The sequence below is a fragment of the Jaculus jaculus genome, chromosome 1, assembly GCF_020740685.1.
Source record: "Jaculus jaculus isolate mJacJac1 chromosome 1, mJacJac1.mat.Y.cur, whole genome shotgun sequence".
Lineage (NCBI taxonomy): Eukaryota > Metazoa > Chordata > Mammalia > Rodentia > Dipodidae > Jaculus > Jaculus jaculus.
In genome coordinates this window covers 118,798,390-118,822,957 of record NC_059102.1, presented here as the reverse complement: position 1 = coordinate 118,822,957, position 24,568 = coordinate 118,798,390, and positions in this window count along the sequence as shown.

The following is a 24,568-nucleotide window of genomic DNA, read 5'->3' as shown; positions in this document are numbered from 1 at the left end:
CAAGGGGGCGCACGTGTCTGGAGTTTGTTTGTAGTGGCTGGAAGCCCTGGCATGCCCACTCTGCGCTCTCTCTCTCTCTCTCTCTCTCTCTCTCTCTCTCTCTCTCTCTCTCTCCCTGTCTCTCTCTGTCTGTTGCTCTCAAATAAATAAATAAAAATTAAAAAATAAATAAAAGAAAAGAATGGTCCAACATCTTCTCAAGGACTTTTTCCTTGCTAGGGCTCACTGTGCTTATCTTATCTGCAACCTAGAGATAACAGCCAGAGCTACCTGGATGGGTGATTATGTGAAATTGACATGAAAGTTCTTGGTAAGCCAAGAAGCACTAAGAAATGTTAAAGAATTAGTACTAGCAGTTTAGAAAATAAGAACTTTACTTTGCATTTATTTCTTCATACCTGTGGAAAACATGTAGTTTGTTTCTGTATGGTTTTTTTAAAAAAATATTTATTTATTTGTTTGTTTGTTTGTTGGAGAGAGAGAGTCTGAGAATGCATGCACCAGGGCCTCCAACTACTACAAACAAACTCCAGGTGCATGTACCACCCTGTGTATCTGGGTGGGTACTGGGGAATCAAACTCAGGTCCCCAGGCTTTGCAGGCAAGTGCATCAACCACTGAGCCATCTCTCTAGCCCATTCTGTATGATATTTTTTCTAATATAGAATAACTTTTTCTCTCAAAAGGATACTGATCCTTGCTAATAGCCAACAAACTTGAGTGTAACCTTCCTGTGCCACTTAGAAATAAGACTCCCTCCTTAGCCAGGCATGAGGGCATGCCTTTAGAATCCCAGCATTTAGGAGACAAAAGTAGGATTGTTGTGAGTTTGAGACCAGCTTGGAACTACACTGTGAGTTCCAGGTCAACCTAGGCTAGAGTGAGACCCCATCACACACACAAAAAAGGGTACTGGTATGGTGGCGCAAGCCATTAGTCCCAGCACTTGGGAGGCAGAGGTAGTAGGATCACCATGAGTTTGAGACCAGCCTAGACTACAGAGTGAGTGGATTCCAGGTTAGCCTGGGCTAGTGAGATCCTACCTCAAAAAAAACAAAAACAAGGGCTGGAAGGATTGCTTACTGGTTAAGGCATTTGCCTGCAAAGCCAAAGGACCCAGGTTCAATTCCCTAGGACCCACATAAGCCAGATGCACAAGTGGCCACACGTGTCTGGAATTTGTTTGCACTGGCTGGAGGCCCTGATATGCCCATTCTGTCTCTCTATCTCTCTCTTTCTCTCTGTCAAATTAATTAATTAATAAAATTAAAACAATAACAAAAAAAGGTATCTCCCAGCTTTTACAGTGGCTCTGAAAGGAAAGGCACTAAGGGAGTTGGAGAGAGGCAAAGAGAGAGACCTTTGCATTACATTTCTCCCAAGCAAGTGGGAGAAGCTGAGCTCAGACCCCCAGTGTCCATGCAAAATGCTGGGCATGGCAGCATGCATTTGTAATCCTAGTGTAGGGACAATGGAGACATGGAATTCCCAAGTCTTCCTGGGTAGCTAGTGGAGCCAATGTGATGAGCTCTGAGATCAGAGCAAAGGCCAGAAGGTGGAGATTGAATGAGGAAGACATCCAGTTTTGAACTCTGGCCTCCATAAGCATGTAGACACATGTACTCACACACACGTGTTCCTGTACATATAACAACATGCCTACACACACAAACACACACATAGACACACACGTTTACAGGCTAAGGGGAAAGAAAGGCTCCGTGTCATAGACTGTGTCTCTTCTTGTTTAAACACTGTGGCAGGTAATGAAAAGCTGCAGGCCAGGAAAAGCTTTAGAAAACTCATTTGCACTGGGTCTGATGACACATTCCTTTAATCCCAATACTTGGGAGGCAGAGGTAGGAGGATCGCTGTGAGTTCAAGGCTAGCCAAGAGCTACAGAGTAAGTTCCAGGTCAGCCTGGGCTAAAGGAAGACTCTACTTCAAATAAATAAATAAATAAATAAACAAGGCTGGAGAGATGGCTTAGTGGGTAAGGCACTCACCAGCAAAGCCAAAAGATCAAGGTTTAATTCTCCTGGACCCACACATGCACAAAGTGGCGCATGTATCTGCAGTTCATTTGCAGTGGCAGGAGGCCCTGGCATGCCCATTCTCTCTACCTGGGTTGTTTTTCATTAGGAACATATCTTAGCCAGGCAGGGGGTATTATCCATGGTATTATTATTGCCACTCAAAGAAACTGAAGCTCAGCGAAGCATGCAGTCAACAAATCGAAGGACTGTGCCACCGACTCCAGCTCTCAAGGGCTGCACGATGCTTTCTCTAGCTCCTACACCCAACCCGCTGCTCCCTGGAGACTCCTGTGCAACTCTCCAAATAAAGTGCACACCTAAGCAATGTGCAAGAAAGAAATGCTGCTGTGGACAAGCAGACTTACAACATGAACTGAACTCTGCTTGGAACCTCATGGGGCAGAGTATGAGGCAAAGGAGAGGCAGGCACTCAGCCACTGAACACTGTAATGCCTATGGAAAAAGCGGAGTCACAATAGCATTTTGCCGCATTTTTGGTTAGATGATTTGGTTTAGTTTGGTTTGGCTTTTGAGGCAGGGTCTCAGGTACCCCAGGCTGGCTTCAAATTCACTACGTAGCTGAGGGTGGTAACCTTGAACTTCTGATCTACCTGCTGGGATTACTGGCCTGTGCCACCACACCCAGTCTTCGGTGGTACTGGAGATGGAACCCAGGACTTTGTGCATGTGAGGCAAGCACTCTACCAACTGAGCTCCATCCCCAGCTTGCTTAGTTGCTTTTTCAAAACAAGGTCTTTTATGTAGCTCTGACTAGACTGAATTAGCTATGTCATCCAGGTTGGCCTAAAGCTCACAGAAATTCTCCTGCCTCAGCCTCCTGAGTGATAGAATGACAAGTGTGTGTCACCACATCTAGTATTGCATACACGCAATACTAGATATTGAACCCAGGGACTCATACAAGCTAAGCAAGTAAATGCTATACCAATATCCAGACTTTTTGGTTTTTGTTTTTGAAACAGGATCTTGCTAAGTTGACCAGGCTGGTCTTGAGCTCACTCTGTAGCCAAGACAGGCCTGGAATTGAAATCCTCCTGCCTCAGCCCTGAATGTTCTGTTTCCTTCTTAGTCTGCTACAGGAGATGTATTGGCAAGAGAAGTCATTTGAATGCTGCATATAAGTCACTGTCCACATCTGAAACATCAGGACTCAGTAGAGGTTGCCTGTCTCCAGTGCAGGGTTTAAGGAAGAGGAAGCTGGCTGGGATGTTCTGAGCCCCCTAGGAAGGACATTGTTCCAATGACAGTCTCATGATGTCTTCCCCAAGGAACGACTTGTTCATCTTATTCAATGAAGTCACTATGATGTCCCAAGATCTGGGCACACACTTACTGAAGCAGAATTCTGCAGTTCAGGAAGGGGATGTGAACCTCAACTTTTGGGCCTATATCCCATTTAGCAAAGAATTGATAGAACAGATTCCAAGAAGAGTAAATTATAAATTATTAAATTTATTTAGGGAGCAATTATAAATCATGAAGCTTACTGTAGGGAGAATTAAGGTTCAGGGAGGAGGCTAGCTAAAAGAAACAAGCTAGAGGAGAATTCTCCTCCTTACCTGGTTAAAATAGGATAGGCAAGATGTAGAGAAGGTCTCCTTCAAATAAAAGACCAGAGAGGATTGAGAAAAGTGAAGGACTCAGAGATCAAACAAAACTCATGCATGTAACAAAGTGAAAAAGCTCTCCATTGCATGCCACAGACAGAAGGTAAACAGAAAGTACCCAGGCTGAGAGAAATACTCTCCCCTTTCTCTAGTCATCTCAGATGAGGCAGGATGACACTCGAGTTCCAATTTTACCAGTGCAGGCAGAATGGCTTCTCCTTGTTCCTGCTTTGGGCTTCTGCCCCTGAGTAACTACCTGTAAAAGGCTATCTTATTCCTATATCTGCTTCACTACATCACAAATGCTCTAAAAAGAGGTGAGCCAGAGGAGGAAAGACTAGCCCAATCTGGCAGGGAGAGAGCCCTAGAGGAAATGGTCTTCAAAAAGTCTGAGGGGCTGAAGACGGCTCAACTATTCAGGTACTTTCCTCCAGAGCCTCATGACCCAGTTCAGTTCCCCAGGACCCACATAAAGCCAGATGTACAGAGTGGTGTGAGAAGTCGATTTGCAGTGGCTGGAAGTCCTGGTACACCCATGCTCTGTCTTTCTTCTAGCTCTCTGCTTGCAAATAAATAAATAAAAATTTAAATATAAAAGGAGAGAAAGAGGCAGAGAGAGAGACAAAGCATGCCAGGGCCACCAGCCACTGTGATCGAACTCCACATGCATGCGCCACCTTGTGCATCTGGCTTATGTGGGTCCTGGGGAATTTGAACCTGTGTCTTTAGGCTTCACAAGCAAGTGCCTTAACCAGTAAGCAATCTCTCAAGCCATAGATAATTTTTTTAAAGTATGAGTACAACAAGCATGGAAGGGACGCAAGATCCTGGCAGAGAAAGCAGTTGGTATCAGGACCAGAGGGTCCCCGGGCAGAGTACAGTTGCTAGGTAGTTGGCAGGACTGAGAGGTTTGGTGACAGAGAGCAGAGATGGGTAGCTGTGAGGGGGCTAGTTTAGGTGAATCTACAGGATGGGCAGCCTGCCCATCCCATTCCCCTCTCCCTCCCTTGCTCTCCACTCTACTTGTCTCTGTCCCCTAACTGAGGCAAGAGGAGAGAGGAAAGCAGAGGAAGGAGGGACAGGTGGCAAAGGATGCATGGAATACTAAAGAGAACAAGATCATTCCAGCCTCCTTTTTTTTCCTCCACATACAAATGACAATGTGTTTCATACGGAATTAGCAAGACAATAGCTTTCAGCCTCATGAGAGACATCAGTACCTATCAATGAATGGGTCAACCGAGAAGGCTTGGGGGTCATTTTTGAGTGGCCTTAAGTATCTTTTGACCTCCAGAGCCATCCCTCACCAGCTGTGATTTTATTTGGATTTTTAGTGTGTATTTATTAAGGAAATAATATAAAGAAAGGAAAATAATATGCTATTCATTCAGACTCATGCTAGTGTAAATTCATATTCCTCATGTAACAGCATTCATAAATAGCCCATATCAAAAGACAAATAGCAAGAGGCTGAGAATATAGCTCAGTTGGTAGAGTTCTTGCATGGCATGCATGAAGCCCTGGGTTTGATTCCCAGCATTGCACAAACCGAGTATGGTGGTACACACTATAATCCCAGCACTTGAGGGGCGGAGGTGAAGGTAGACGGACAAAAAAATGTAGGGTTATCCTTGGCTACATAATTCAATGCCAGCCAAGAACACATGAGTAAAAAATAAAAAACAAAAAGAACACTTTGAAAAATATCTGTAACATATGTGGTAGATCAAAGGCTAATGCCTTACTATATAAAGAATTCTTCTGTTTTTCATTTTGGGGGGAGTGGGGAGGCTTAGAGGTAGGATCTCACTCAAGACCACTTTGACCTGGAACTCACTCTGTAGTCTAAAGCTGACCTTAAACTCACAGTGATCCTCCTACCTCTACCTCCCAAGTGCTAGAATTAAAGGTGTCCACCACCACACCTGGCTTAAAGAAAGAGTTCTTGTAATTAACAATAAAAACTCCAACAATCCAATAGAAAACAAAAAGAAGAATGGCCAAGGGACCTTATTAATGGTGTTTACAGAAAAGGAAATACATGTCTTAAGTTCTTTTATAAGGAAATATATGTGGAATATCACTTTTTTAAGTGGTAAAGTAACAAAAACTCAAAGGCTTGACAATCATAGCATATATAGAAAATGTGTCAGGAAGCAGGAAGAGGTGGCTCCCTCCCCAGGGCTGAGGAGGCTGGGGTGGAAGGAACCTGACTTCAAGGCCAGCCTAGGTTACATTTGGAGATCCTGCCTAAAACATGAGGGGGGGGGAAAGGTGTTGGGAGAGTACCACTTCCTTCCATCCATCACTGGGAACATATAAATGGGGAGAAATTCCTTGGAACACAATTTAGCCACATTTATCATAATATAAAATATTCTAGGGCTTGACACAGAAATTCCACTTCTAGAAATTTATTCTCCATATAAAATCGCATGTGTTCATGGAGAGTGTCAAATGAGCTAGATTTAATAAAGGCCAATCATAATATAACTTTATTTTTCCTTCTCACCTCATGAAGCTACTCACCTGGTCCTTTCATTCCCAAAAGTGGTCTCTGATTTACGAGCACACTCTAGTCACTCACCAGACTGGAAAAATTTCACCTGAAGCCTTCTTCCTCCCCTTGTCAGCTCAGACCTGCTTCAATCCTGGGTCCCACCCTTGGGGGAGGGGAGGGGAGGGGAGGCCCAGGTGTCTTCTCTGATCCCCTCATCTTACTACCTCCCCAGAATGGGACCTCAAAAAAGAGAAAACAGGTAAGGGGACTAAGGTTCTCGAGGCTGGTGCCGCTGGGAGCAGGCTCAGAACCTCCCCTAGGCTGGATGTAGTGAAGTTACCCGGGCACTTTGGCTGGCATAGCCAGATGTGAGCCATCCCCAGCCTGTGGCTTTTACTTCTGCCCCAGGACCTGGGCTTCCAACAGTCTCCTCTCTGTTCTCTCAGAAGGCCCACTGGGAAGTGGCTCTAGTCTCTCTCCTACTGGCTATTTTAGGTCCCCACACACTGCCTTGCCTCTGTGAGTGATCTCTGATTCTCAGTGGCACTTTGTCCCTCCACCACCTCAGGCCAGACCAGCCTCACTTCTCTGTACAAGTCTCACACTCCCCAACCTCTGATCCCCCAGGGCTCCCTGTCAGCATTTCTCAGACTTAACATGTCACAGGAGATGAGGGTGGTGAGGACCTGGGCACACGGACAACACTCTTCAAAGAATGTTACCACTTCTCACAGTGAAGGGTGTGTCCTTGTCCGGGGGTTTCTCATGACTACAATGTGTACAAGTTTTGAAAGCAAAAGTGAAATCATATTTATATAGTATATTCTTAAGACCATGTCTTGTTTTCACTTTAAAATACACCTAAAAAATAAAAAATATATATACCTCAGATACACCCCCTAATCAGTGTGTATAGTTTCTCTCTATTCTTGTTTTATTTTGTACATACACGTGTGTGTGTGTGTGAGAGAGAGAGAGAGAGAGAGAGAGAAAGAGAGAGAGAGAGAGAGAGAGAGAGAGAGAGAGAGAGAGAGAGAGAGACAGAGAGATGTGCATGTGTTAGTATGGGTATACAGGCCAGAGAACAACCTTGGGTATCAGGTACACTATCTTTTTGAGACAGAGTCTCTCACTGGCCTGGAACTCACCAAATAGACCAGCCCAGCTAGCCAGTGAGTTCTAGGAATTCTCCTGTCTCTGCCTCTCTAGGATCACAGGTATCTGTCACCATATACAGCATTTTAAGTGGGTACTGGGGCTTGAACTCATATCCATATCCTGTAAGAGTAGCACTTTATTGACTAAGCTATCTCCTGAGCATCTCCCTTCACAATTCTTAAACTTTGAAATAATATATATATGTATGTCCCAATACGTACAGTGACTGGACCATAACTCAGGCTGATGCTGTTGTTGGCCAAGATGTAGTAACCACCCGCACACACGTTCTCACTATAACAACATTGCTACCCATCAGACCCCTTAGGCAAGACTGCAGAACATATAAAATACTGACAGGCTGGGGACTTGCTCAAGGAGTAAGAACACTTACCACGCAAGCATGAAGACCTAAGTTTGATCCCCCAACATCCCAAGTTAAAAAATAAAAATGCTCAGTGCGGCTGGGCATGGTTGTACCACTTGTCCTGAGGTGAGGGGATACAGGAGGAGCTCTGGGGCTTACTGGTCAGCCAGTCTAACCAAGCAGTGGTAAACTCCAGGTTCATTGAGAGACCCTGTCTGAGGGAGACAGCATAGAACAGTTACAGAGGACACCTGACATCCTCTGGCCTCCACAGCCCTGTGCATGGTGTGGGTACATCAGAACACATACAGTGCACACACACACACACACACACCACACACACACACACCACACACACACACACACACACACACACACCACACACACACACACACACACACACACACACCACACACACACACACACACACACACACACTACTATTGTTCTTTCTTACATATCCCACATACATTACTTCTTCTGCTGCACATAGTAAAGGAAAATAAACTGTTTGCCAAACTTCATCAGAATTTCATAGAACCCCTTTCTCTGCAAGCCTGCCCAGTAACAGCAGCTAAAGGCATGTGAGCCACATTGTTGACACAACTTCGAAACCACAAACCCACTGACCTACATCAGAGCCTCTCTACCAGGCATGACTGTCCCTGCTGCTATCCAGTGGGTAAGACGGGGGAGAGACAAGGGGCTGTTAATTTTATACTGTGGCCATCAGTCAAATTTGGAGTGAAGAGCCAAGTCTGAGCCAGAATCACTGACACAAAACATAAAACACCTATGGAGTGAGTTGCATAAAGCCAGAAGTTCCAAGCTTTGCCACAGAGCCCATGAAGGACCCCTGTCCACTCACTTCTGCCCTTAGGTAACCATGTGAAAACTCTCCAGCCTCATGGAATGGCCGAATCAGTGACTGGACCCAGGAATATTCTAAACTTCATATGAGAAAGGGAATAGAGTCACTGATGTTTGAGAAAAGACTAGGTTGTAAGTACAAACATATTGCATAATGGTCATATTCCCATCAGGTTACACTCTTATGTTCCCTCTCTCCTGCCCATGCTCCACTTGTATTCCAATGAGGGCCCACATCAGTGTGGGGTCATGAATGCACCAGTGAGTCTTTGCAGGGGTTTGGGGGAGCAGAGTCTCAGAATACTCCTTCCCACCCCATGGCTCTTACATACTTCCAGGTGCAGTGGGGGAAGATCCTGACATGCAAATGCCCATTTCTCCCCCTTCCCTGAACTTGCAAATTTATTTTAGTCTGGCATGGTGGCGCATGCCTTTAATCCCAGCATTTGGGAGGCAGAGACAGGAGGATCACTGTGAGTTCAAGGCCACCCTGAGACTACATAGTGAATTCCAGGTCAACCTGGACTAGAGTGAGACCCTTCCTCAAAAAAAATGTATAGCTCAAAAAATACAAATAAAAGAATGGCCTGTGAGCAATGGGATTGTCATCAGGGCATGTTATCCACTTTCTAAGCTTTCCCTCTTAGCGTTGTCCTCATCCTACTGTGGACTAGGCTGTGGGATTCCTTTTGAGTAGTCCTGCAGGAGAGTGGAAGCCATCACTTGCCCTGGAGGAAGTCCTCCAGAAAAGTGGTCTGGCCCTGCCTCTTTGCTCCAGGCAAGGACTATGGGGAAAACCCTGAGGGCTGCTGGGCTCCTTTCTTTTTCATCCCCATCTCCCCAGGTCCTCCACCCACCGCCTAGGGGATCTCTGCCTAGTCAAGACCAGAACTGAATCAAAACCCTGGGTCCAGGATTTGGTGGAAGCTCTTTCCATCATGCCCACACCCCCTCAGCCCTGATAATTTTCCTAATATCCTCTCCATTGTAAAACCAGGCCATCATCAACGTCCTCCACAAGCCAAGCAGAGGCTGAATCCTACACTCCCCACCAGTGAGGGCTTTGAGATGGTCCACCCTGGGCACCTGTCCATTTCACATACATACATCAGCTCACATTGTCTTTGTGACTACCCAGAGTGCTCAGCTCAAAGAACACAACAAAAGCCCCAGGTGGATTTCCACAGTTAACCTCAGGCTCGATCGACACCCTCCCATGAGGTGAGCAAGACCACAGTGCCTATCCAAATTCACATGCCCAGCTACCACTAAATCCACCAATAGCTCCTCTCCCCCGACATCTAAGCAGGAACCCTATGCGCCTAAGGATCCGTGATGTAGCGCTAAACCAGAAATCCAGGGAAATGGACTCAGCGTGGGGCTGTGCAAGTCTCCACCTTTGCCTGTTCACTTCAACTGTCCTCTTGAGGCTCAGCCCAGCTCACAGTCCTATCTCTGACCACTTTCCCCCAGGGGGAGGTCAGTCTCCACTGTGACAATGACAGCCACCTCTGCTGTGGGCCTGCTCCAGGCAGACTCCATCTTATCTCATTTAGCTTTTACACTGGTCCTTAAGGAAAGTATCATGACTCATGTTCTCCATAGGAGATAACCGTGTCTCAGACCAGTTCGGTGGCTGACACATCCATGAGCCAGTATGGAACCAAGATGCCTGCCTCACAGGGCATTGTGGCCCATCAGGACATGTATGTAAAACATTTGAATTGGGAAAGTAGTCAATAAGTAAATCTCTGAGACCAACCAAAGTCAAAAGTAATAGAAAATAGAGGCTGGAGAAATTGCTCGGTGGTTAAGGCACTTGCCTGTGAAGCCTAAGGACGCAGGGTCAATTCCCCAGGACACACGTAAGCCAGATGCACAGATGGTATATGTGTCTCTAGTTCCTTTGCAGTGGCTGGAGGCTCTGGCATATCCATTCTCTCTCTCTCAAACAAATAAATAAAGTATTTTTTTTTAAGTACTAGAAACTGGACTGGAGAAATTGCTTAGCAGTTAATGCATTTGCCTGTGAGGCCAAAGGACCCAGGTTTGATTCCCCAGAACCCACATAAGCCAGATGCACAAGGAGCACATGCATCTGGAGTTCATTTGCAGTGGCTGGAGGCCTTGGCATGCTCTCTCTCTCTCTCTCTCTCTCTCTCTTTCTCTCTCCTTTTAAAAACATTTTTTAAATGTTGGCAGGGATGTGGAAAAAAAGGAACCCTTCTGCACTGCTGGTGGGAATGCAATCTGGTCCAGCCATTGTGGAAAACAGTATGGAGGTTCCTAAAACAGCTAGAGATTGATCTACCATATGACCCAGCTATAGCACTCCTAGGCATATATCCAAAGGACTCATCTCATTTCCTTAGAAGTACATGCTCAACCATGTTTATTGCTGCTCAATTTATAATAGCTTGGAAATGGAACCAGCCTAGATGTCCCTCAACTGATGAGTGGATAATGAAGATGTGGCACATTTATACAATGGAGTTCTACTCAGCGGTAAAGAAAAATGAAGTTATGAAATTTGCAGAAAAATGGATGGACCTGGAAAGGATTATACTAAGTGAGGTAACCCAGGCCCAGAAAGCCAAGCGCCACATGTTCTCTCTCATATGTGGATCCTAGCTACAGATGACTGGGCTTCTGCGTGAGAATGAAAATACTTAGTAGCAGAGGCCAGTAAGTTAAAAAGGAGACATAAAGGGTAGAGAAAGGAAGGGAGGAGGATATTTAATAGGTTGATATTGTATATATGTAATTGCAATGATTGTAATGGGGAGGTAATATAATGGAGAATGGAATTTCAAATGGGAAAGTGTGGGGGTGGGGAGGGAGGGAATTACCATGGGATATATTTTATAATCATGGAAAATGTTAATAAAAATTAAAAAAAAAAGACAGAAACTTGAAAAAAAAATTTTTAAGTACTAGAAACTATAGGAAATAAGGTGCAATCACATAATGGACTGTTGGCCCACCATGCAAATGACTACAGAGGGTGAGTGTGCTAAGGTAGGAAGATGTTCTTGAATGTATCAAAAATATCATTCACCCTTACCAAGTAGGCTTTATCACAGAGATGCGGGGATGGTTCAATATACACAAATCTATAAATGTAATACATTATATAAACGGGTTGAAGGACAAAAATCACATGATCATCTCATTAGACGCAGAGAAAGCATTTGACAAAATCCAACATCCCTTCATGATAAAAGTCCTACAGAGACTGGGAATAGAAGGAACATATCTCAATATAATAAAAGCTATTTATGACAAGCCTACAGCCAACATATTACTAAATGGGGAAAAACTGGAAGCTTTTCCACTAAAATCAGGAACAAGACAAGGGTCTCCACTGTCTCCACTTTTATTTAATATAGTTCTGGAAGTCTTAGCCATAGCAATAAGGCAAGAGACACACATAAAAGGGATACAAATTGGAAAGGAAGAGATCAAGTTATTATTTGCAGATGACATGATTCTATACACAAAGGACCCTAAAGACTCTACTAGCAAACTGTTAGAGCTGATCAAAACCTATAACCATGTAGCAGGATACAAAATAAATACACAGAAATCAGTAGCTTTCATATATGCTAACAACAAACACACAGAGAATGAAATCAGAGAATCACTCCCATTCACAATTGCATCAAAAAAAAATAAAATAAAATAAAATAAAATAAAGTACCTTGGAATAAACCTAACCAAGGCAGTAAAGAATCTCTACAATGAGAACTTTAAAACACTCAAGTGAGAAATTGCAGAAGACACTAGAAAGTGGAGAAACATCCCTTGTTCCTGGATTGGAAGAATCAATATTGTTAAAATGGCAATCTTACCAAAAGCAATCTACACATTTAATGCAATCCCTATCAAAATTCCAAAGGCATTCTTCATAGAAATAGAAAAAACAACCCAAAAATTCATTTGGAATTACAAAAAACCTCAGATATCTAAAATAATACTGAGCAACAAAAAGAAGGCTGGTGGTATCACCATACCTGATTTTAACCTATACTACAGAGCCATAGTAACAAAAACAGACATGTAGATCAGTACAACAGAATAGAGGACCCAGATGTAAGTCCAGGTAGCTATAGCCACCTGATATTCGATAAAAATGCCAAAAATACTCATTGGAGAAAAGACAGCCTCTTCAGCAAATGGTGCTGGGAAACTGAATATATATCTGTAGAAGGATGAAAATAGATTCTTCTCTCTCTCCATGCACAAGAATTAAGTCCAAATGGATTAAAGACCTTAACATCAGACCTGAAAGTCTAAAACTGCTACAGGAAAAAGTAAGGGAAACCCTTAAACATATTGGTCTTGGCAAAGACTTTCTGAATACAACCCCAGTTGCTCAGGCAATAAAACCACAGATTAATCACTGGATCCTCATGAAATTACAAAGATTTTGCACTGCAAAGGACACAGTGAAAAAAGTAAAGAGGCAACCTACAGAATGGGAAAAAATCTTTGCCAGCTATATATCTGATAGAGGATTAATATCTAGGATATACAAAAAACTCAAAAAGTTAAATAATAAGGAAACAAACAAGCCAATCAAAAAATGGGCTATGGATCTAAATAGAGCATTCTCAAAGGAAGAAATACCAAAGGCATATAAGCATCCAAAAAAAATGTTTTACATCACTAGTCATCAGGGAAATGCAGATTAAAACTACATTGAGATTCCATCTCACTCCTGTCAGATTGGCCACCATCATGATAACAAATGATCATAAATGTTGGCGGGGATGTGGAAAAAGAGGAACCCTTCTACACTGCTGGTGGGAATGCAATCTGGTTCAGCCATTGTGGAAATCAGTGTGGAGGTTCCTAAAACAGCTAAAGATTGATCTACCATATGACCCAGCTATAGCACTCCTAGACATATATCCAAAGGACTCATCTCATTTCCTTAGAAGTACATGCTCAACCATGTTTATTGCTGCTCAATTTATAATAGCTGGGAAATGGAACCAGCCTAGATGTCCCTCAACTGATGAGTGGATAATAAAGATGTGGCATATTTGTACAATGGAGTTCTACTCAGCGGTAAAGAAAAATGAAGTTATGAAATTTGCAGAAAAATGGATGGATCTGGAAAGGATTATACTAAGTGAGGTAACCCAGGCCCAGAAAGCCAAGCACCACATGTTCTCCCTCATATGTGGATCCTAGCTACAAATGATTGGGCTTCTGCGTGAGAATGAAAATACTTAGTAGCAGAGGCCAGTAAGTTAAAAAGGAGATATAAAGGGAAGAGAAAGGGAGGGAGGAGGGTACTTAATAGGTTGGTATTGTATACATGTAAGTAGAATGATTGAGATGGGGAGGTAATATGATGGAGAATGGAATTTCAAAGGGGAAAGTGTGAGGGAGGTAGGGAGGGAATTACCATGGGATATTTTTTATAATCATGGAAAGTGTTAATAAAAATTGTGAAAAGAAACTATAGGAAATGTGGTGCAATCACATAATGGACTGCTGGCCCACCATACAAATGACTACAGAGGGTGAGTGTACTAAGGTAGGAAGATGTTCTTGAAGCTGACTGAGTAACATGGGCTGCAAATGAGAATATACAGTATAATTCTGTTAGGCAGCCATATGTATTAATGTATACACACACTTTATTCATTTTTGTTTGTTTGATTTTTTTGAAACAGTCTCTAAAATTGGCTTTGAACTGACTTAGAAAAATATGCCAAAGTGTCAACAACAAACATGTCTTTGTGATTAGATGGAAGATATTCTTTGCATTATTCCTCTTGTGTATCTGGAATTTGTGAAGTTTTCAAATGAATAGTGGCCTCTCTGGCCCTGGACGATCATACCTGAAGACCACTGGAAGAAACCACATGGAGACCAGGTGCCTGACAATGAATTCAATGCGTGCTTTATTTTGACTTTGTTTTTCAGTGTCCTTTAAGTGACTTAAATGTATGTCAGTCGCTCTTGTCACCAATCTGGAATAAACCTTGTTTATTTCCAAAGACTCTAATGACTCAAATGTGGAAGGAATGCAGACTTCCTAAAGCCAGGACTTTGGACATACCAGTTGGATTTGCTCAATGTCACTCATAGATTGTTTCTTTAGAAATGAACCTAGGACATCTTTTCTTTCTTTCTTTCTTTTTCTTTCTTTCTTTCTCTCTCTCTCTCTCTCTCTTTCTTTATTTCTTTCCTTTTATTTTTCTGGTAACTGTTTTCCTTCTTAGCTGACTGTTGGGGAAAAGCAGAGGTATCAGTCACCAAGCTCTGTGTGGTTTGATCATGATGTTATCTGAAAGGCTCTGGGGTCCACAGCTGACACAAAAGAGGTATAGACATTGAGTGTAAGGGATTCCTCTGAGGCCACATGGCTTCCCAACCTCTTTAAGCCTCCGTCAGGCTCTGCTTTCATCACAAGCATGCACAGACTTGGTACACTTCACCCGGTGACTCTTTGCTTTCCCCAGATGGGCCCCCAGGGAAGGCAGCAGGACAGTGGGAAGAGCCCCAGCATCAGAAGCCCCCCAATTCATCATTCTGCCCTCGCCAAGTCTGTGACTGTGTGTTAGGTTCTTGCAGACTAGTTTCCTATCTCGTGTGAGACTCTGGGGCCCTCCCTGGGTTGCTCCACTAACTGACATCACCTTTGCAAGATGCTCAGCTGGATGGCAGGGGCCTCTTCACACTTGCTATGAGACAAAATGCCAGGAGTTTTCAATCTGACTGGGGTAAATAATTCTATTGATTTATATATACTTGGTGCTGGGTACAGAACCCAGAGCCTCCCACATATTAACGCTGTGCTCTGCCACTTGAGCTCCAGCTCCAGCCCTCACGGGCTTCTTAACAAGCTACTGGCTGCCATCATAGGTAGAGATGTGGCTTATTCCAGAAATAAGAGAAAACTCACAAAACTGAAGCCAGTTTGGAGTTACATATGTATCACCTCCTTATTAACCACAAATAGTATAAAAATTATATGGGGGCTGAAAGATGGCTTAGTGGTAAAGTGCTTGCTATACAAACAGTAAAATGTGAGTTCAGAACCCCAGCACCCACATAATTATGATGAGGAGTTTGACGGTGTGCACCTATAATCCCAGTACTAGGTGGGTGGGCAGAGACGGAATGCATCGAACTCACTGGCTAGCCAGTCTAGCCAAACTGGTGAACTCTAGGCTTAGTGAGAGACCCTGTCTCAAAGAGTAAGGTGGAGTCCATCACGAAGTAAGACATCTCTATCACCCCGTCCCAAGGCTAAAGGCCCACTGCAAAAGAGGTAGCAGAAAGGATGTAAAAGCCAAAGGAAGGGGAGGAATGCTTTCAATGCTGTCTTCCAGTCACAGAGTGGCCTTAATATCCATGACCTCATACTGGCTGATGCTACTTACACTAGATCTTCATAATAGAAGAAAAAGTGATGACATCAAAACAGAAGAGAAGCTAGTTGGAAAGAAGGGATTCAAGTGGAGGGAGTATTGGGGAGGGAAAAGTCAGGGTGGTAGTTAAGAATTATGATGATGGTATATTGTTGATATGTATGAAAGTTGTCATTTAAAAAAAGAAAAGAAAGAGGGCTGGAGAGATGGATCAGCAGTTAAATGTTTGCCTGAGAAGCCTAAGCACCTGGGTTCAATTTTCCAGGACCCACATAAACCCAGGTGTACAAAGTGGTTCATGCATCTAGAGTTCATTTGCAATGGCTACAGGCCCTGGTATGCCCATTCTCCCTCTGTCTCTGTCTCTCTCTCTCTCTCTATGTCTCTCTCTCCTTCTCTTTCTCTCTTGTTACATCAAATAAATAAATAAAGCTAATTTAAAAAGAATAAAAGAATAAGGTAGAGATCAAGTAAGGAAGAAACTAGGACCTCTGGCCTTTACATGCACTCGCAAATGCACCCACATGCTTATGAACATGCATGAATACAATGCATCCACCTACATATGCAAAAGAAACCTGTATGGCTAGGCAACAGACACACTCAATTTTGTACTCTGCCTTAATCAACGTCAACAACACCTTCTCGTGGCAATGTGCACTTTTTCACTTCATGTGGAAAAGCTGAATTATAATTCAGTCACTCTAGGCTGGAGAGGTGGCTTAGCAGTTAAGGCACATGCCTGCGAAGCCTAAAGACCCTGGTTCAATTCTCCAGGTCCCATGTAAGCCAGATGCACAAGGTGGCACGTGTATCTGGAGTTCGTTTGCAGTGGCTAGAGGCCTTGGGGTGCCCATGCTTGCTCTCTGTCTCTCTCTCTCTCCCTCAAATAAATAAAAAAAAATCAAATAATAAAAAATATAAATACAACATTTAACAACCTGTCAGTTATTGTCACACCCTCAGTCCACCTATCTCCTCAGATCACATTCAAGGTACCATCTTCCAAGACTAGACAGGCCAGAGGAGACCCTGAGGCAATTCCTTCCAGCTGCATGCCCACACTTCTGCCTCAGCCCTCCCTGGGAATCTCTCTAACAGCTGCTGGCTTCAACCAAACTTAAGTGCTCACCTTGGAGCCCACTCTGAAGAGTCTGCGTGATGGACTGGCTTCGTGTTCTAAAATGCAGCGGGCTTTTAAGGAACAGCCAGGTAGGGTGAGGGGCTGGGAGATGGGCTGGTCAGGAAATGCCAGTTTAAAGTTAGCTCTGACCTATTAATCAGCAACAGGGACAATGATGCAGGAGGGTGGGAAGGCCGGACATGTGCTTGTGCCAGATTTATGGACCCAGAACAAAGGGTGGCCTGCTCGTTTAGAGAGTCTCTTTCCCTTTTCCTCTGGCAGAACGAGGACATTGTTTGAAAAGGCAAAAAGAACAAATATTCTAAGGACTGAGGTCATTTCCAAAGTTGCAACAGGTTCTGAAGGGAAACCATGCACACATTGGTGTGAGAGAGAAAACAGTGAGGAAGGATACACAAAGCAGGACCAGAAGCCCCTTCCCTGTGCTCTGAGAACCTAAGACCACCTTTCTGAGGCGACATCCAAGGAGCTCACTGAGCCCCTCAAGGTGGATCCTGAAGCCCCTGTGAACAAGAACCCGCAAGCGGCTCTGGAATGGAGATCCTGAGGATGGGCACCTAGGACACTGTTGATAACAACTTCCTCCATGCCCAGAAGAATCTCATCTCTGCATCGACAAACTAGAGAAGGGGAAAGAAATGGAGGGAGAAGGAAGGGAAAAAAAGGAGAAAGCTCATGCTGGGAGGTACAGTGATGAAAGAAATCCACCCTCAGGAGAGAGGAGATATGGACTCAGATTCTCAGAAATTAGAGGAATTTGGAGACCCGCTGGCTGGGGCTTCATGACCCCTCCCTGAGCATCCTTGCCATCTTCATTTCTTTGCACCTGAGACCAGCAGAAGTGTCCCCGGACCTCGCTTAGTTTCCTACAATCCAACATCCACTCAGTTCCCAGCATGAATTTCCTACATCTGACTATCTCCTTTCTGACTCAAGCACCCCAGGGCTCTTCACTGTCTTAAGAAAAGATGTGCAGGGGCAGGGGACATGGCTTAGTGGTTAAAGGCTTGCTTGCAAAGCCTGCTGGCCCAGGGTTCAATTCCCCAGCACCCATATCAAGTCTTGGAAAGCTGAAGCAGGAAGATCAACATGGGTTCAAGGCTAGCCTAAACTATATAGTAAGTTCCAGGCCAGCTTGGGGTACAGATAGGAGCTCGGAAAAAAAGAAAAGAAAGAAAGGAAGCGAGGAAGGAAAGAGATGTATAAAACCCTTAGCCTGCCCACAGGGTCCTTCATAGCGTGACTACACCTACCTATCCATGTCTGAGCCCTGAATGTTATATGTCCATTCTTGAAATCCTATTAACTCTTCAGAGCTAGCCTAAACCCCGGGTCTGTGGGAGGTAGCTTCCCTTACATCGACAATCAACTCACATGCTGCACTGGCTAACCACGCCTCTGCCTGGGTCCCATACCTGAATCCTTACTGCTAACAATAACCTTAGTGCAACGAGGAATGGTGGTGCAAGCCCTTAATCCCAACACTTGGAGGATTGTCGTGAGTTGGACTTGAACCACAGAGTGAATTCCCGGTCAGCCTGAGCTAGAGTAAGACCTTGCCTCAAAGAAAAAAATAATAATAACCTTAGTGTCATGGTGTCTGCATAGGCCATTCTCTACTTAACTGGGAATTTATTTGAAGGCATAAACTCCAATGAGGGTCTGACTTCTTACAACTAATGACTTGCTAGACAGAGTCCCCAAGGAAATAGTGTGTGCAGGGTCCCAGTATATAGAAGTGACTTGAGTCACCTAAAACCAGTGTCTTAGTACCTTTCCGACAGCCTGATTTTATGTGATACTGCAAAAGAAACATTGTCAGGTTGGCCAAACAGTCAGTGACCAAGCAGCTCTTCTGGTCACAGGTTCCTGAGACAAGCTCCCCTGTGGCATCTGGTCAGCCGTATGCGCCAAGACTAAGCAGCCTGTCAGAAGAGAGAAGATGGAGCCAGGGCTGACTCAGTTCAAGTCGGGCTCAAAGCATTCGCGTGGTTCTGCTGTTCCCAGCTGAGCCTGACCACCAGAGGGGCTTAGGAAACACTGGAGACAGCATTGTAAAGTGCAGGGGCCCCTGAGGCCAAGGGCATAGAGCAGACCCCTACTTTGTACACATGTAATTACATTTTGTTGTTCAACAAATATTTACAGCTGAGCATGGGGGTTCATTTATGTATGCTCAGCACTAAAGAGGCTGAAGTAGAAGGGTCGCCAAGAGTTCAACGCCAGCCTGGGCTACAGAGTGAGTTCCAGGTCATCCTGGGCTAAGTGAGCTCCTGCCTCAAAAAAAGCCATCACAGCAGTGACCTTGGGACAACTCAGAAGGTATCATAGTGCTGGAAAGAAGCGAATGGAGTACTGAGTAACATCTCAATCACACCTTCCAAGGCTCAGGGTCTAATGCGGAAGAGGTGGCGGAAAGAATGTAAGAGCCAAAGGAAGGGTAGGACTCCTTACAACATGCTCTCTTCAGACATAAAATGGCCTGGATATCCATGACCTCACAGTGCCTGACACTACCTACACAAGACCATCATAAGAGGAGGAAAAGATGATGACATCAAAGTAAAAGAGAGACTGATTGAGATGGGGAGGGGATATGATGGAGAATGGAATTTCAAAGGGGAAAGTGGGGGGTGGGGGTGGAAGGTATTACCATGGGATATTTTTGATAATTATGGAAAATGTTAATAAAAATTGAGAAAAATAAATAAATAAAAGAAAAAAGATACAAAAAATAAGTCATCACAGTGACCTTAGGATGACTCAGAAGGCACCAAGGTGCTGAGAAGAAGTGGCAGAGGAGTGCTCAGCACTACAATATCTCTATCACACCTTCCAAGGCTCAGGGTCCATTGCAGAAGAGGTGGTGGAAAGAATGTAAGAGCCAAAGGAAGGGTAAGACTCCTTACAACGTGCTCCTCCAGACACAAAATGGCCTGGATATCCATGACCTCACAGTGCCTGACACTACCTACACAAGACCCTCATAATAGGAAGAAAAGATCATGACATCAAAATAAAAGAGAGACTGATTAAGAGGGAGGGGACATGATGGAGAGTAGAGTTTCAAAGGGGAAAGTGGGGGGAAGGTAGCAATTACCATGGGATATTGTTTATAATTATGGAAATTGTCAATAAAAAATTAAAACTAAAAAAGAGAATCTAAAAAACATAAGCCCAAAGCCAGGCGTGGTGGCGCACGCCTTTAATCCCAGCACTCTGGAGGCAGAGTAGGAGTATTGCTGCGAGTTCGAGGCCACTCTGAGACTACACAGTGAATTCCAGGTCTGCCTGGGCTACAGTGAGATCCTACCTCAAAAATCAAAACAAGACAAAACAAAAAACCCAAAGATTAAAATAGCTAAATTTTTAAAAGAGAGAGAGCAAGAGATTCTAGGGGCTAGAGAGATGACTTAGCAGTTTATTTGCAGTGGCTAAAGGCCCTGGCATGCATATTCTCTCTCTCTCTCTCCCTCTCACTCTCTCTCTCTCAAATAAGTCCATAAAATATTTTTAAAGGAAAAAAAGGAGCCATCAGATAGGGAGAAAACATTTGCATATATATATAAATTATCAAAAAAGTTGTTAAAATGTACCTGCTTCACACTCAGCACTTTGTTAGAAGCTGCAGTTGCATCCCCACTGCTACATGCGTTCGTGTGTGTGCGTGTGGGTGTGCACATGTGCAGGAGAGACAAGCTCCCGTGTCAGTGCTGGCCTCCCACGCCGTCCGAGGCACGGCCTGTTGTTGACCTCTGCACTCACCAAAGTCTCCCAGGCTCATCAGGCATCTGCCTCCCAATTCACCATAGCTGCCCTGGGATGAGAGATGTCCGCTACCACGTTTGGCTTTACATGTGTTCCGAAGAACCAAACTCAGGTCCTCACACTTACACAGCAAGCATTGGATCCACTGAGCCATCTGCCCATCCCCCCTCACCATCACCCATTGTTTTTACTATGAGTTAACACATTGTCTCTACCGGAGCAGTGAACTTAATGATAACAATTGTGATTTGCAGAGCATGTTTCATGGCTATCATTGGCTAATCAGGAAACCAAGCCCAAAGGGACCATCAGATATTCCATGAAGTTCCAACCACGTGCTCTGCTCCTGGGTGTGGTTAGAAACGCAGCTCAGAGGTTCCTGAAAGAAAGCAAAGTGCAGCCCATTGATCTCACCTCCAAAAATAAACCAAAACGTGAGAAGTGTGAGGACTTGGGGGCCTATTCTAGGGCTCAGCAGATGATGGAAACAATGATTAAAAGACTCCACACTGTGCTTTCAGAAAAGACAGCCACGGTGCCAGGCTGGTTTAACCTCTCAGAGCAGAGCAATGCCAAGTACAGAAAGCTGAGGCCCGGAGGCAGACATTAGCTTCTCTCCTCTCCCTGAGGCCCCATTGCCCCGCCTGTGCATTATGGTCAGGATCTTCCATGTCATGATGTTGAAATGGTATTCAAGGTCACAGTCAACCTGCAGACACTTAAATCATGGTAAAAGGGGCATCTCAAATGCTGGGATACTTGTTTCTAACAGAGGCAGGGGAATTATTCTGTGATGAAAATTCTTTATCTCCCCAGATTAAAAAAAAAAAAAAGTGTCATTCTACATGTGTGTTAATCAAAGGAAAAACCATCCATTCTCAGATTTACACCCAAATCCTCTGGTGAGCAACTCCCTTCAGAGTACGCCTGTGCGCCCTCTGTACACACGTGCACACACCCTCACATACCCCCTGGCTGGGTGCCTGAGCACCCTTTTCCTACAAGTCAGGGTTTGTAAGCCAGAACACTTCCATCCACCACGGAATCAACTAGTAATGCCCACAGACATCTAAGATGGTTTCATATTTGAAGGGAAGAAGGTGGGTTATTTCTGGCATTGATCTGGTATGCAGCCTCCAATGTCTGGGACAGGCCTCACCACAGAAAAAATTCCCCAGCCAAAAATGTCAATAGTACTGAAGTTGAAGTTGAGAGACAATACAATATGCCAAGCCTTTGTTTATGCTAGACCCTTGAAGAGAAGCCTTCTCTTTCTTTCTGCTTCTCTTCTTACTTAAATCCTTCCCCTTCGGAGACAAGAAGATCAACTCATGTACTGCTGGAGGGGGAGGGTGTTCAGCATTTATGTAATTTAGCCAGAGCTAACAATTATATACACACATGTGCTTGGAACAAGCCAGTTTGTTGCTCACGCAAAGTCCTAAGCATAAGGATGTTTATCACAGCTCTGTTTCTGATAAGAAACAACTAAACATGATCTAACTGAGCCCTTCAGGGGAGGTTAGTGGCTTTAAATTAGAAAGCTGGGATGGGAGAGATTGCTTAGCAGTTAAGGTACTTGCCTGTGAAGCCTAAGGACCCAGGTTCAATTCCCCAGTATCCACATAAGCCAGATGCACAAGGTGGCACGTATATCTGGAGTTCGTTTGCAATGGCTAGAAGCCCTGGTGCACCCACCATTCTCTCTCTCTCCCTCTCTCTCCCTCTCTCTCTCTCTCTCTCTCTCTCTCAAATAAATAAATAAATAAATTACAAAGCTTATCCACAGCCCTTGAAAAAAACAAGTTCATTTAAAAGGAGAACATCATAAGACCTTCTAAAAGCAATGCATAGGGGCTGGGGAGATGGCTGAGCAGTTAAAAGCACTTGCTTGCAAGCTGGCTGGCCTGGGGTTCAATTCCCCAGTACACATGTAAAGTCAGATACACAAATGATGCCCTGCAAAAGGTCTGGATGCACCTCTACTTACCCCTCCCCCTTCAGCTAGCCTTGAATTCATGGTGATCCTCCTACCTTAGCCTCCAGAATTCTGTGATTAATGGTGTCCACCCTCTTGCCCTGGGCACTCTGTCATAAATAACAATAAATAAATAGGTTTAGTTTGTAATTTTAAAAGGGGTGCTTAGGACAGCTTTATTAATGTGTTACACTTGGCAAAAATAGAAATGTAAAAGCAATATGAATAAATTCATATACATCTACTTAACAAGATATGTAAGAAAATGTTAATAGGGATTATTTGAGGCAGTTAGAAGGGTTGGTTGTCATTTTATTATCCTTCAGACTGCCAGGTTTTTGTTTTGTTTTGAGATAAGGTCTCACATAGTCCAGGCTGGCCATGCGTAGCTGAGACTGGCTTTAAGTGCTTTGATCCTCCTGCTCCTACCTCCCAAGTACTGGGATCATAGGCTTGTGCCGTCTTGCCTGGGCCAGACTATTAGATTTTTTAAAACTATATCCATACATTTATTTGTTGTTTAAAAAGAGAGTTTATCAAAACTTTATTAATTGGTAAAACCAAATGAAGGACATATATTAATTTGTGGTACTACTCTTGCAAGTTTTCTCTTACATTGACTTTTTTTCTTTTGGATGTAGTGCCTTGCTCTAGCACAGGCTGACCTGGAACTCACTATGTACTTCAGGCTGGCCTTGAACTCATGGTGATCTTCCTATTGCTGCCCCCTGCGTGCTAGGATTAAAGGCATGAGCCACCACACTGGTCTTTGACATTTTTTTTTTCCCAAAATAAAAGCTTTATTTAAAAATTCAGAAAATGGTTCTCTCTCATTACCTTAGAGTTTGTACACATTTCTCTTTTGAGCAGGGTCTCATTAAACCAGTCTATCCTTGAACAATATGTAGCCCAGGATGACCTTGAAATTCTGACCCTCCTCTCAAGTGCTGGGATTACAATTGTGTACCACCTGGTCCATATAGTGCTGGGAATTAAACCCAGGACTAGGCAAGAACTCTACCAACTAAGCTACATCCATAGCCCATGATTTCTTCAACACTACAGTAAAAGAACTGTCCCCAAAAGGAAAACATGCATGTCTCATTAAAATTGAGAAATTCTTCTATCCAAAGTGAGCCCAAAGAGTAAACAGGTGGAAGAAGGGATTTGCAGAAACTATTTTCAACAAGGCATTTGCATCCATAATGTATAAGGAAGTTCCCCAAAATGATAAGGAAAAGCCAGTCATCAGAAATCTTTTAAACTGAGCCAAGAATTTCAATTGACACTTTACAAAAAAAAGATATTTAAATGAACAATAATCATATTAAAAGATGCTCAAAATCACTGGCCAATGGAGAAGTGCAAAAAGAATAATAAAAATAAAAATCTCACGGTGAAATACCATTCCTACTTTGCCAGAATAGCTAAAATCATGAAGACTGACAGTTGAAAGTCAGGAGGTAAAAATCACTAGATTTTCTCTCACTACTCAAAGCATACAATGGTATAGTCGGTCTAGCAGTTCCGTGACAGCATCTACATTCCAACCTGTGCTCTGCAAACTGTCCCTGGTCTACAAAGATGTCCCTCCCATAATCCCTCTGATCTACGGCATACATTTACCACCCTTTAAATTCTGCCTGAAGTTCTTTGGTTTTAAATTTCACTGGTATTTGCTAAGCTCCTACTCTAAGCCAGACACTCTGGGATTTTATGGGGACTAGG